Raw genomic sequence first — 13,893 nt, 5'->3', positions numbered from 1 at the left:
AGCTCCACACGCTGAAAAATTCTTTAGTGTGTACCACACCTGTGGATTTGCTAAATAAAAATGAGACAAGTCTTCAAGTTTTGACATCCTTCAGATCTACCTGTTGTAAATACACTAGGAAAAAAAAATCCAATTTCTTTGGAATAAAACTTGAAATCAGGCACTTCTTCATTTTAATTCAGTGTTCAATACTGCATAAGTTCAATTCAATTACCATCACGCCACTTAGTACTGTAAGCTTGCTAGAAGAAGAGGATGCACGGTTGTGTGGAATATTTACCACCACTTTTAAACTCTTCCAACCAGCTTTTTAAGAGTTGGCTCCAGTTCCACGACAATTTATCCTCCTGTATGTTGTGAGCTATGATTTTTTTTTTTTCCAGTAAAGAGGTAGTTAAGTAGAGATTGTTCCTTACTCTCCCAGTGAAGGAGAGCCCAGCCTTGCCACTCAATGTTAATCCAATCTTCCGTCTTCATTTCAGCAGAAACCAGAGTGCATATTTACGCCTCTCACCCCCCTCATTCATTCCAGAAATGATACAGCCCTTTTGCCTGCTGTCTACATAAAACAAAAACAAACCAACCAAAAAAGAAAACCAAACAAACCATCACAAAACCACACCATCACCACTACAAAAGAAAACAAATCAAACCAAAAAAAACCACCATACATTCAAGAGAAAGGGGTGTGCTTTTGAACAGGAAAACTTCTATGGTGTAAATTGCTTGACCTAACCAGTTAGAGGGATGTTAATACTAAACTCTGATTAAGACTTAGGATTTTATTGCTACCCTTAGTTAGCATGTACTTTGTTTTACCAACACAAAAGAGCTGGCAAAACACCTAACAATTTCATTTAAGAAGACAGGAAGATGACAGGAATAATACACCTATTTAAAAAAATAAAAATAAAATAAATTGTACTAGTCTACAACAATTTTATATCTAACTTTGCCTTCTGTAGGAGAGGGAAGGACTTTTTATTTCTGCTTACAGCAGACACTAAGCTTCTGTGAATAGTGTTATTTGCTGACAATCAGTGGCTTTGTGTGCATATTTTCATTCTTATATATGTGTCTGTATATTTATGCACACACACACACACAGAGCCTATGAATATATTATGTTTTCTTCCCTTCCCCTCAGAAAAGCCAAGACAAAGCAGATTCTAGCCTGGCCTTTCAACAGCTGCCTCACCAAGAGTTGCAGTGAACTGTATCCTTCACCCTCTGCCTTTCTTCATGCACATTTAAACAGAAACACAAAGCATGAACTCCAACATCAGAACATCCTGCTTGCGTCACTGATCGCTCTGCATTCATTTTGCAGAGATTCAAAAACCTTTATAAAGAATGTTTTCTAAAGACCTAGGAAAAATTGTTCCAAGTTTCCTGAGCTTCCACTGTCTTGAAACCCTCTGGATTTTCAGTCTTCCAGTAGCTTTGGTTTTAATATTAGCTCCGTCAAAGTAAGGTGCTCTTGTCCTTCAGTACTAAGGATGAGCCAGTCTTCCCATAACATTCCCATAGATGAGTTCCATCTCTCAGAGAATATGGCAATGTGTTTTAGAAGCCCAGCACAGAAGTTATGTGAGACCCAACCTAGTGGCTATTAAGTCACTGGAAAGGCCACTGACTTCTCTGTGGCCTCACTCAGGTGTTCATTTCCCCTGCTCCTGCTGCACCACACTTGTTTGTTTTCACATGTCCGGCCAAATGTGCGTGTTCTTAGATCTGAAAGTATTTCTGTCATGCAAATTTACAGCACTTAAAACAACAGGACCCTGGTGCCTTGTTAGAGATCAACTACCTCAACATAAAGGTTAATTTCTATTACTTTATTAATGCTCATTGGCACAGTTACCAAGTGCTGTTAGATACCGTAAAGCACAGTCCTCTACAGACTTACTTAGCAAAACCGGTTCTGTTCCACTATGAACTAGCCTAAATTTAAAGTAACTGAGCTTAAAAATGGTGCTTGACTGACCCCAGTTAGTAAAGCTCATAGGCGCTTCCCTGTGTACTATACACCAGGACGTCCTGCTAATGATGGATGAGCTTTCCAAGTGCTCAGCTGAGGAGCGAGGCGCAGGTTTTTGCTGCTAGGCCAGCACGCTCCTATCCCAACACAGGAATTATGCATGACGTGGCCAATAGCTGTCACCAAGCAGGGATACGTACGGAGTGCAAAGAGCAATTTCATGTTTAAGAGGAAATACTTGTCTTTAAATATGCAGCTGCCATTTGTCTTCTTCATATTGTTCTCCCAGAGTCCCAGCCAGAGGGAAGGCAGCTCACGGGCTCTGATGCCATATTGCCAGGACGGCTACTTGTCAGCAGTTGTAGTGTGAGCGACAGCAGGAGGCTCAGAACGAGCATGTGAAATAAAATGCTTATTCAAGAGGCAGCACAAAGGCTGGTTTTCTGAGCAGTGCGGAGCACTTTGCCCTGCAGGAGCCCTCCAAGCTCGGCACCGAGCAGCTGGGTTGCACTTCTATCAATAACAATGATAAATAATAATCATGATAGCAAGTAAAAGGAAACCCTGAGCTTACCAGTTGCATCAGGTGGGTTTACTGCCCCTGCCTTCAGGTGTATGGGGTTTAATGACCCCCTCTCCCTGTGCTGCCTCCCACTTCTGCCCAGGACCCAGGCAATGGGCAGCACTGAAGCTCTGCAAGCCCCGGCTTTGCACAGGAGCACTGGTAGGGCAGGCCCTGCTCTCTTCCCCTGAACAGCTGACACTGGCAGAGACTGAACTGGTCTTACTTTGGCAGAGGTACAGTATTTGAGGAAAGACCAAAGAACACCATGAAGTAAGAAAGTAACAGATGAGCTAAAAGCCACACAAGCCTGCTCCCCAAGCATCTTCAATTCACAGATGATCTACAGGCCACTGGCAATCAAAAACAAATTGCAGAGGATGGAGTTATTTGCAAGAGAAATGAAAGTGTATTCATGTAGCTTTTGCAGTATTCAGCTGCCTCCCAAACAATTGCTGGAGCTGCCACATGGACATTATATCATTGTAAACAAACATGGAAGAATGACCGGGAACAGAACAAAGAAATCTATGACAAATTGCAGCACTGAGATGCTCTGATTCAAACCAGACTCAACTCAAAGAAACCCTGTGTCGAGTAGGATAAAAGTAGTCACAGCAGCCCGTTCCCACCTTATTCTACTCGCTGCTATGTCTGTATTTGAGGATCTGAGCTATAAGCTTCGTTCATGACACAACACTGCGCAGCAAACATAACACAGTCCGACCTTCCTAGCTGTCCCCGTACTGATCTGCAGTTCAGTTGGGATTTTGCTTTCATTCACTCTGACCAGAAATGTTAAACAAACACTACGTAGGAGCCCGTGAAATGCTAAAATCAGCAGCACTCTTTGGAGCCTGGGAATTCTCATGGCTCTTGCACTGAGCTTAGTTCCCTGCCTGTGCCCTTCCTCCTCTCTTAACAATTCTTGCAGCCTCCCCGGCTTGTCAAATAGCTTCTTTGCCTTTTGGTAGCGACAGCTGTTATTGTAAGAGACAGCACAGTATAAAGTTACTCATTAAGGGAGGTGAAGAACTACCTCCCTGGAATATAGCGTTACCTCCTGTTGAACTCTGGGGAAAAATAAGTACAATCCTTCTTTGCTCCTTTGTGAGCATCAGAAGGGACTGGCCAAAGTGCACGTTATACCGGTGTCCCTGAGATGATTAATTCATAGCACGCAGCCCCAATACTTCTGTGAAGTGCAGCTCTAGTGCCAGGAGGCCAGATCCTTTGCAGTACACGGTGTGTCCTGCCCATTCGAGTCCACCAGTTTTACAACAGTTTGCTGACAGAAGCATGAGGCTCTGTCTGGGGATCGGGTGCTTCTGCCATTTAATCCCAGTTTAGCCACTGATTCACTCAGAGCGAAGGCAAAGTTCTCTTGATCTTTTACACCAAAGCAGCTATCCCACTAAATTTTCTCCATTCCTATACATGCAAAAACTGTCGTGCATCACAGAAATTTTTCCTTTTGCCTTTCCCTTTACAAGCCCCTTTTTTTTTTTTTTTTTTTTTTTTTTTTTGCAAAAAAGCTCTTTGCCATTACCTCAGCAAAGCAAAACAACAAGCAGTCATTTGCAGCAGAGCTCATTTGCATCAAAGAATGTGGAGGCAGAGGGAAGAGGAAAGACAGAAGGAAGGTGTGATAAGTGGCAGGTCTGTGATCTAACACCCTGCAGAACTGAGAGAAGGAATGCTCCAAAGGAGAGCTCGCAGCATCCAGGAGCACAACTTCATCCTGACCTAGGAAACCACTGAGATGCTCAGAGCACACTTCAGAAAAGCCCAAGCACCACCGGCTTCTTCAGGACCCATGACTCCAAACAACTGTTTTAGTGCTGTAGAGACACGGGGCAAGGTGGCTTAGCCCATCGCACCACCAAACTCTTCTGCCTGGTGCTGGTCTGTGCAGATCGATCCCTCGTTCAGAAATTAAAACCAAAACGAGCAGCACTGAAACAAGACAAAGCAGCGCCAACAGAGAAGAAACGCGGAACGACACTGATTGATTATTTCCAAAATGCCTTCCCCAGCAGCATTAATGAAGTACGTGCCTGGGACAACAGCCTTGAGCGGCGCATGGAAACATTTGCAAAGCTTGCCGAGCCCTCCCCTGCTCTCACAGACCTCCCTGCCTGAGGAGTGTGTTTAAAACAGTTCTGCAAAGCGCTAAGGCCTGGGTCCCCACTAAAAACAACATTTCCTTCCTGCATCTCCTCCCTTTGAAATCAAGCTCAAACCCCAAATCCAGCAGCACCTCCAGTATGTGTATAATGGTCTCCGTCCAACATTCCTCAGCAATAGCATCACTTGGGATGGGGAGGAGAGAGCTGCTCACCGAGCAAGGTATCATGCGAAGGATGCAGGCAAGAGAGGGAAAATATAAACACTGTCTCTGGAGGTCTCAAACACAGCTTACTGACGGTGCTGAAGGCACTGCTCTTAATCCTCAATTGCAGTCACCGGGACACAGTCAAAGAGACTTAGAAAAGAAAATGTTTAATGATAACCATGAGCACTCATGTTTAATTCCTTAACTTGCAGCTGAGAGTGTTCAGAAACCCTACGGAGCCAAATGGGGAAACAGCAACAAGAGGCTTACCTGCATCTGCGGGTGACAAAAGCAGCTCAGCCACAGTAGTGGTAGTGAAGCCCTAATGGTCATTCTCCTGCCAGACAAACCCCAAACTCCTCCAGTGAGGAATCACACACATGACGTTAGCATAAACCAGGAAGAGTGACTGTGTCAGTATCATCCGAAAGAACACACCAAGATGACCAGCAGATTTTGCAGTTTTGGTGACAAATCAAAAACAAAACAACTATGATTAAGAAGAAAACCAAAAAGCAGAAGGGAAAAATTGCCTCATGTTGAACTGGAAGATTTCTTTTTCATGAAACAAAACAATGCAAATATGTTTCTTCAGATCAACGCCCCAAAGTTATCTTCAACCTGAAACTTTTTTTTTTTTTTTTTTTTTTTTTTTTTTACATTTCCTAACTTTTCAAAAGAAAACCCAACAAACCCAACTCTTTTTATAAAATGTTTGGATCTAATTTTAACAGAACAATGTGGTTTTAGTTTTTAAATGCTGAAAGGAGTGGCTTTGGCATTTCTAAAACAAAATCACATTCCATGAAGAAATTCTGGAATCAAATATCTTGATGTTTACAAACTTGCATATAACCCTTTCACGGACTGAAAGTATTTGCTTAATTTCAATTTGATTTTATGAAGATTTATGGTCTCTACGAAGACTTTGGAAAAAAAGGTTGTGTAATTTATTCTCCCCTTTCTAAAAACGATCTAGCTCAGAGGTGTGATTCACAGATTTGATACACACAGCTGGTTTTCTATTCACAGGAGAAGAAACATCAGACTGGCACACTTAATCAATTGCCATTATTCTTGATCAATAAAAAATGGACACAGTAAAAACCGAGATCTCAAGCAGAGGACTAACTATGGCAGCTCTTTCAGTTTTGTACACCTAATACTCAGGACTATTGAATACCCCTAGGCATTTATACTGTTAGTCCTAAACATCTGAATTCTGGTTTACATGTATCTGGTTAGTTTGAAGTTTTCCAAATGAGTCATTTCCAACCACATCTTAAAAGGAAAAAAAAAAAAAAAAAAAGGCATTTAATTACTCATTTTTAAAAGCCACCATCACTTATCCCCTTCCTGGGATGGAGGCTTGTTGAATGTACGGAATATTATTCACAGTGTGGTCACACCGTGACACTAGGAGAACCAGAGCTTTGATGTACTCATCTTCAGGTGCTTTAAATGACTGTAAACTGTATTCGTGTACATAGTAAAAAATGTATATTATTTCTTTTGCCTACTGGCTTTTGGCAGAAGGAGACAGAGGAGCAGAATGCCAACTCCTGGTTCTAATCAGTTCAGTAAGAGTTTGGCCTTCAGTGCAGCTACCAGATAACTTACAAAATTGGGACATGGAAAGGGAAATGGAACAGCAAAGGCAGTTCTGGCAAGTGATTACACTTTCCAGTAACATAATCCATATTCTAAAGCCAACTCCACTAACAAGCCAATAACTTGTGATAAACTTACAGCTCCATTCTGAAAGCTGAACATTTAAGCATGGGAAAAAAAGGACAAACTGATTCCTTGTCTTCTTATTGACTGAATGCTTGGGAGAGAAATAGCTTTAAACTGAGAATATTATTTTTAGCTCCTCTGAAATGTACTCTTCGATGTACTTTGCAGCCACAAAGGTTATAAATGGTACAGGTCAGTTTGAGGAGTCAGTAATAAATTCTGCAATGCATGCCATCTGTATAGCACCATGTCCACCTGTATCTCCTAGCATCTGCAGGGGTTACCTGGACAGGCAGCAGGATTGCCCAAGCCCCTACTGCAGAACATGGGAAAACGAGTGGGGTCAGACAGCCATAAACTGTAACATCCTGTCATCGACAATTGCCAGGGAAAGGTGCCAGAAACAGTTCAAGATGGCAATTACAGAACAGCCAGTTCCCAGGAGAAGCTTCCTCCTACCCTCCTGCGCTCAGGGGCTGCTTCATGCCATACAGCATGAAAGGACCGGGTCCGCTACAGCTCTTATATACTTTGACATTTCAAACCAATCTGAAAATTAGCACCTACTGAGTGTTGGAGGATGTGAAAATAAACCTTCCACACATGATCAGAAAAGGAAGTTCATGTTGCTTAAACATACTGCTTTGGAATGTATTTATTTTTGAATGTGCTACTGGGGGAGTTGGGTCTGCGCATACGAGTGCCGCGCACTGCTTCTTCAGAAAAGAAACAGCTGCAGACAGGTCTCTGTTCAGCTCAAGACCTCCATATGCTGGGCACTGAAGCTAAAATAGAGGCAAAGCACTGCCATTGTATCACTCCATGTTATCCAGGCACAAAATGCCTGCACGTCGTATCTGCCTTACCACTCCTGCCACGTGCTACCCAGGAGAATCATCCAAACGTCCAGCACAAGCACATCCACAGCCGTTCAGTTCCTCATTTCTAATCTGCCAGTTCTGTCAGCAAGTGTAACATCTGCCAAGGATGCAGCTCACACCCATTACAAGCAAGGTGGGGAACGTGTCATTTTACAAAGCCAAAGCAAGCACTGGATTAGCATTAGCTTTACTATGCACGAGTCTGGGCTGTGGCTCACCTACACTTAGGTTCCTCCTGCCAGAGAGGTCTCAAGGTTTTACACTAGACACCGCAGTACAAGCAAGAAACCTCACCTTTAAAACAACTCAGGGCATTCAACAGCAATAACTTTTTCATATTCTGAAAGTTTAAAAATTATCTGTTTTGCAATTTATGCAAGATGTACAGACATTTTTAATGGGCAGTTTTTATGTGAGAAGAGAGAATCTCTGGATCACCTTGTTTTCTTTTTTCCTTCCCTTCCCCATTCCCATTTTGTCACGGAAAGGACAAGCAACATGTTTTAAAAAAAAAAAAAAAAAAAAAAAAAAAAAAAAGCACTAGAAGTAAAACTTGTTAATCTTCAGGTTTCTCTGAAAATGAATGCAAAGTTTCACAATGCCAGTTTCTGCACAAAATGAAATACTTTAATCACTATTTTCTCTAACAGATAACTTCGCAGCTCTCTTACTATCCTTATACAGATGGGAGAGGAAAGCAGACAGGAACCAAGCTACTTCTCCCTGTCAGAAAGAGAGGAGCAGAGCTAGGAAATGCATGCAAAACTCCCCAAACCCACTTCACCTCTTATAGGCTAATACTGTCTTCGTTACTGATTTTAATAGTTATCACTTCTCATGATCCCAGCTCTTATTCATAAGCTGAAGAAAAAAAGCTGCAAATACACACACATACATCCCTCTCATGCATCTGCTGCCTGAGAAATCTCTACAGAGAATAATTCCAACAGCTCTTAACCAAAGCCTCCGTCAATATTGTTCAAAATTCACAAATCAAACGCAAACGTACTTCTGGAGGTCTCAGAATAACAGAGGCAAAGCCCTTCTTGCTTTTCTGAGCGATGCTGTCTCAGCCTTTCCAACCAGGATTCAGCACAGTGATGAAAGACAGCTTTGGGTCCCTGCCCTGGCACATCGGGGAAACCTCATTTTCCCTTGACAAAGCACTTTACCCATTATATAGTCAGAAAAAAGAAAAAAAAAGAAGAAGGAAAAAAGCTTTACATTACCGCTATAGCATTAGAACTAAGTGATGGTAACTGATAGGGGTACATTTCTAGTTGCAATTTGTTCCCTCTTTCTTCATCGTCACTTGGAGGCCACATAAGCCCCCAGCTCAGGAGGACGGGCACAGCCACATGCCATACACACCACAGTTAGCACCAGAAGCCTGGCAATCCCTCTCAGAAGTTAAATCCCCCTCTGGCAGACTGACCTGTGGTGACTGAAGCCGCCTGAGCCCTCTGGCCACGCGTGTCACCTCCTGACACGTAAGGGAGAGAAGAAACAAACACACTTCACCTCTTCAGCAGCCACCCATGGCCTGATGAATTAGCTTACAGCACCTGCAACAGTGGTGTGGCTTAGGGCAGGCAGCAGGGATAAATTAAGAGCTTAAAGCTGCTGCCACTTCAGCCCAGCTCTTGAGCTGGGCCAGCTGCTGCTGGCCACTGTGGGGGTAACGTGCTCTGCCCTCTGGGCCTGACTCTTGCCCTTTGCATTTGCCCATCACCTATAAATGTACATACAACAGATGTACTGTCTGTGGCTGAAGCAGTTAGCACACGGGTATAAATGTCAGCAAACTGGAACCAAACCATGAGTCCGGGGAGCTTGCAGAGACCTTGAGACAACAGCTGTCGGGCGAGGAGCCTCCTGGTTTTCTGTACAACGTCTACTCGAGCGGACAATGACAACCGTGTAAGTGTCAAAAATCATTAGCTGCTTCACTGGTAATCTGAGAACTGAGCACGCCGTTCACTGAGAGCAATATCTCATTTTGATACCTCAGTGGGCAGCGTTTGGGAGCCACCAAATTAAGGGAAGATTATCTGGGAGACTAATTTTGCAAAGATGTGAGCAAACAATTCAACTGGCAGGATGAAGAGAAATGATAGAAAATCAGAACTTCCCAAATATGACATGTGCTTTCTTTGGTCATTACAGCTCCATTTTCTAGGCTTTTATAAAAAACAATGATTCTTTAAAAAAGTCCTTACGCCATTTTTACAAAATTGCAGTTTCTTTAAAAGTTGTCCAACTGCTCAACATTTTAAAAGAACGAGTTGGTTTCCAATGCATACACAGTCCTTGGTGATATCAAACAATTAATTTTCTGAAAAAGAGAAAGCGTTAATAGAAAGTATTTTTTTCTACTGCTGTGAACACACTTCAGCATAACACAGATTGAGAATCATGACACGACTGTGGTAAATGAGCCCCCAGATTAGCTGCTGCTGCTCCTAAGAGGGAGTGTTCTTTTTGTTTGCTTGTTGTTTCTTTTCTTTTTTCTTTTTTTCTTTTTTTTTTATTTAATTTTATTTTCTAGGAAGTCTGTTACATTACTGGTTGCTGAACAGATTTTTGTAGGGAGAATCAACAGATTCCTTATAGGAGAAACAGCAGATTTTTATAGGGCATCACAGGGAGCCAGAAGTGCTGGCAACCACAGGGAGCAGCTCTAAAGACTGTATCCCAATTACTGATAGGAGGGAATACAAGAAGATGAGTCACCAGCTCCTATGTGCATGCACAAAGCCACACTCCTCTCCAGGAGCTGGCTCTGTTCCCAGCTCCTGGAGCTGTGCTTTTCCCACTCTAGACCCTGCTTCTGCTTTCTGGAGTCAGGGGATTCACGCTCACATTGCTCCAGCTGTTCCTTTGTGCAAGCCCCTTACTAGATTTGTTTGGAGTTGAGCCTTATTTCCACGATGAGGGTAGTTTCTGTTCATTAACAAATGACTGCTGCACCAGGAAACAAAACCCACGTCCTTATCTAACACAGTGCAGTCAGGGTTAGCTCATAAACCATGTTTTCATGCAACAGGGAGGAACGGAAGCCCCAGATCAGTGGTGCCATTTTTGTCCCAAATCACAAAATTCTGATGGGAAGACATTTTCACCTTTCAAAACTTCAAGCATTGAAATTCTTCAGGGAAGACCATGGGAGCGAAAGGTAGGGTCAACTTTAAGGTCTGTGTGTTTGCATCAGGACTGGAAGCATACGCCTGATAAAAAGAAGGTTGTGGTTGAAGAAGGATGCAGAGGAGACACTGGAAGACTCTGTCCCACTGCCTGAGCATCCTCTTAAGCAAGAAAAATCAAAAAACTACTGGGGAATATTACTTCATTCAAGATGCAAGAAAATACACCCTAGCATCCTCTGCTCTCATAGTAGCTGAACCTCATTTGCTGTTGCTGCTTTGCCTAATCACCTAAGCTGTGACAAAAGCCAAAGCAAAATCTTTTGCACAGTCTGAGACTGTATACACGTGTTCTGGAGCCTACTGCTGTCCTTTTGCCCAGATCTTCCACAAAAGCAGAAACACTTTCAGCAAGGAAAAAAAAAAAAGGCAACTGTAAAAAATCAATTTTTAGAAAGAATGTAGCATGATGCTATTCTCCTTATTCGGCAACTGGTATCCCATGCGGAGTCTCACACAATAGCCAGTCTGGCAGGGGGTAGAGTAAGAAGACAACTTGGGGGGAAAAAAATTATATATATATATATTCCCTGCTGGCCCTCACCCTCCATTTCCTCTTGGATTTCTTTGTGACTGCACTGAAAGGGGTCAATAGCTCCCAGCTTGAGAAATGCAGCTTTTGAAAGGACTATCACCAGCATCTGTATTTAAAGCATGCCTTTTACTTCACAGCCCCCCAGCTAACGCAGAGCTTTTAAAAAGCAAGCAGCAAGATAAACTTTCAAGGAAAAGAAAAAGGGAAGAGTGGAGGAGAAATGGTACCTTTTTGCCTTGGGTTTACTGACACTTTCACTGGAATAAAGCTTGCCTGGCAAAGCAGGGACAGGGAGCATAAGCTGCGGATGATCTAATGTGCTATGGATCATTACACCTTGCTTCAGTCACCACCTCCCCATCCTTGAAGTATGCTACAAAACCACATGAAGCAGCCAAGCGCCAAGCTGGAAAAGAATTTCAACTGATTAAAAACAATGGGCAAATTAGCACTGGACTCACTGAACACATCAAAGCTTTGCGACTTGATCTTCAGTGTTTAAGAAATTCTGATCTGACAAACACAAGCGACCTAGTCAAATTTTAATAGGCTTAACTAACTTATCTTGATGATGAAACGCCGGTCCAGTGACTATGCTTATATTTAAGCTTTCTATTTGAGGAATAGTCCAGAAAAGCTATGGCACATTAAAATCAGGGATTTATGGGCAGGGAGGAGGAACGGGGTTGTAAATGTCTCCCTCAGTACCCTGGAGCAGCCCATGTGGAATGCTGGCATGTAAACATTTTTTCACAACCCCTGGCCTTGCTTCACATTGCAGTCTGGGTCAAACATCCACCAGCAATTACACTGTAGCAACTTCCACTATTACTATGTGTGTTTTAATTCACTTTTGGGGTGGATAAATCCACGCGTCCACCCAAACAGTTTGTACAGGTCAGCTGGTGCCGCGGCATATATGTGTAAACAGGTCCAAATCCCATCCATGTGCTTTGGAAAATAAATGACAGTTCTTGCTACTAGAACTTTTCCAAATTTAAGGAGAAAAATGGGTGAATTGCTACAGACAGAAGCTCAACTTTGTGATGAGCAGAGACATTGACTAAATAAGAGAAGCTACGATATTCCAGCTCCAATTTATTTGACATTGTATTCAGCTAGTCATTCAACCAGAGCCTCTCAGTAAATGTCAGCAGAAGCCCACAATGTTTATCTAAGGAAGTCCTGAAATTCACAGCTGGAAAGGTGTAGTGGTGCCTCCAGCAGCACGGTACACAGCAAAAAGCTATTTCACGTAGATCCTACCAGCTAGTCCATGAGAGAAATCAAGAGTGAGGCCAGCAAATGCTCCAGAAATAGACACCTAAATTGCCTCAGAGAGTCTCTAGCACAAGCAGCATATGACTGCATTTCACTTCAGTTTCCAATCACACAGTCTTTCTCACAGGCATTCAAATACATTAGTCTGTGCCTTATCAGATCCTGAATTATGACTGTAGAAAAGCTCCTGTGAGTCTGAGAACTCTGTAGTTCAGAGACGTTTATGGGGCTGTAATGAGTACTGACAGATAAGCCACACTCTTGCATACATGCTTGCTACTGATGTCTGGTTTAACACAATACAGCCCTAAGCCTTCGTAATACAGCATAGGAAACAGAATCCTCCCATCGCCTACTACTAATTGCATCTGCAGTGGTCAGGGGTTGAAAGAGAAGTAAGCAGATTAATTCTATTAGACTGTGGAATAGTATCCCAAGGGGACAAGGGAAAAATCCCATCATTTAAAACAGGACTGGTAGGCACTGCTGGGAACAATGTTTCATACTAGTAGGGGATTAAGGGTTTGGACTAAAGGGCCTCTGCTTTTCTAGATCTGGTTGCCATGAGTCATTGCAATCAGAACTAGAGGGGCAATCTGTTTGTTTTTTTCTTTTCACTTTTGACCTAAGACATCTTGCCCAGTCAAAAACTAAACAATTTAATTAATTTCTTACTTAAACCCTCTCCCCCATACGTGCTTCTTTCTTCCTTTTCTTAAAAAGCTTAACTCAGAAAAGTACATTTTTGATGAAAAACATTCCCTGTGCTGTAAACACAACATAAGGTTTCACCCTTACAGATATGTCAGGCAGAGGTGACAAAACCTCTCTTGAGCCAACTGAAAGGAACAAGTCCTTTGCTTACTCCACTGCTGCAAGCCCTAGCATGGCCAGAGCCCAGCAGCAGCAGCCTGAGCATCATCAGTGCCACCTGTCTTACCTGTGTGCTGCTTCAAGGGGACAGGCCTTCAGAGCACTGCTTATTTGCCTCAAGAAGTCGGGTCGTATGAAACACGCATCAGTCCGGATCCTTGCTTGAAGTCCCTAGAGCAGGGATCCAGGATGGTCAACCTGTCAGAAACAGCAATGACACACATAAGACACATACCTCAGTACCGGGTTCAAGGAGGTGATTGTGACCTTGCCTTAGTCACTTCTTCCTACCCTGGTAAAGATTATCTCTTCCCTGTGCACCTGAATGAGGTGAGGGGAACCAAGATAGCAACAGAGCCAGGAGGAGGAGGGTTCAGGGGGAGATGCTCAGGTGGTAAAAGCAGTAAGCAAGAGAAGGCAAATCGGAGCCTGGAGAAAGGCGGGGAAGGCCAGCGGGAAGGGAGGATGGCTCGTGCCAGATCTTGTGAGTTTTCCCCTTGCCAAA

General features: G+C 43.1%; 1 protein-coding gene across 5 annotated transcripts in view; it reads right to left on the bottom strand.

Annotated features, from left to right (window-relative positions):
• The window catches only part of TSPAN18 (tetraspanin 18), a 107,240-nt gene that overhangs the window by 36,639 nt on the left and 56,708 nt on the right, over positions 1–13,893 (bottom strand). For all 5 annotated transcript variants that reach the window (XM_082761463.1, XM_082761468.1, XM_082761465.1 and 2 more), the window contains one exon: positions 13,456–13,586. The gene's annotated coding sequence lies outside the window, so the exon portion shown is untranslated. The remainder of the gene's footprint in view (positions 1–13,455; positions 13,587–13,893) is intronic.

This window comes from Aythya marila (assembly GCF_965140915.1).
Source record: "Aythya marila genome assembly, chromosome: 5".
Lineage (NCBI taxonomy): Eukaryota > Metazoa > Chordata > Aves > Anseriformes > Anatidae > Aythya > Aythya marila.
Note: the sequence above shows the minus strand (reverse complement) of the source record. Positions and strands in the feature narration are given on the sequence as shown.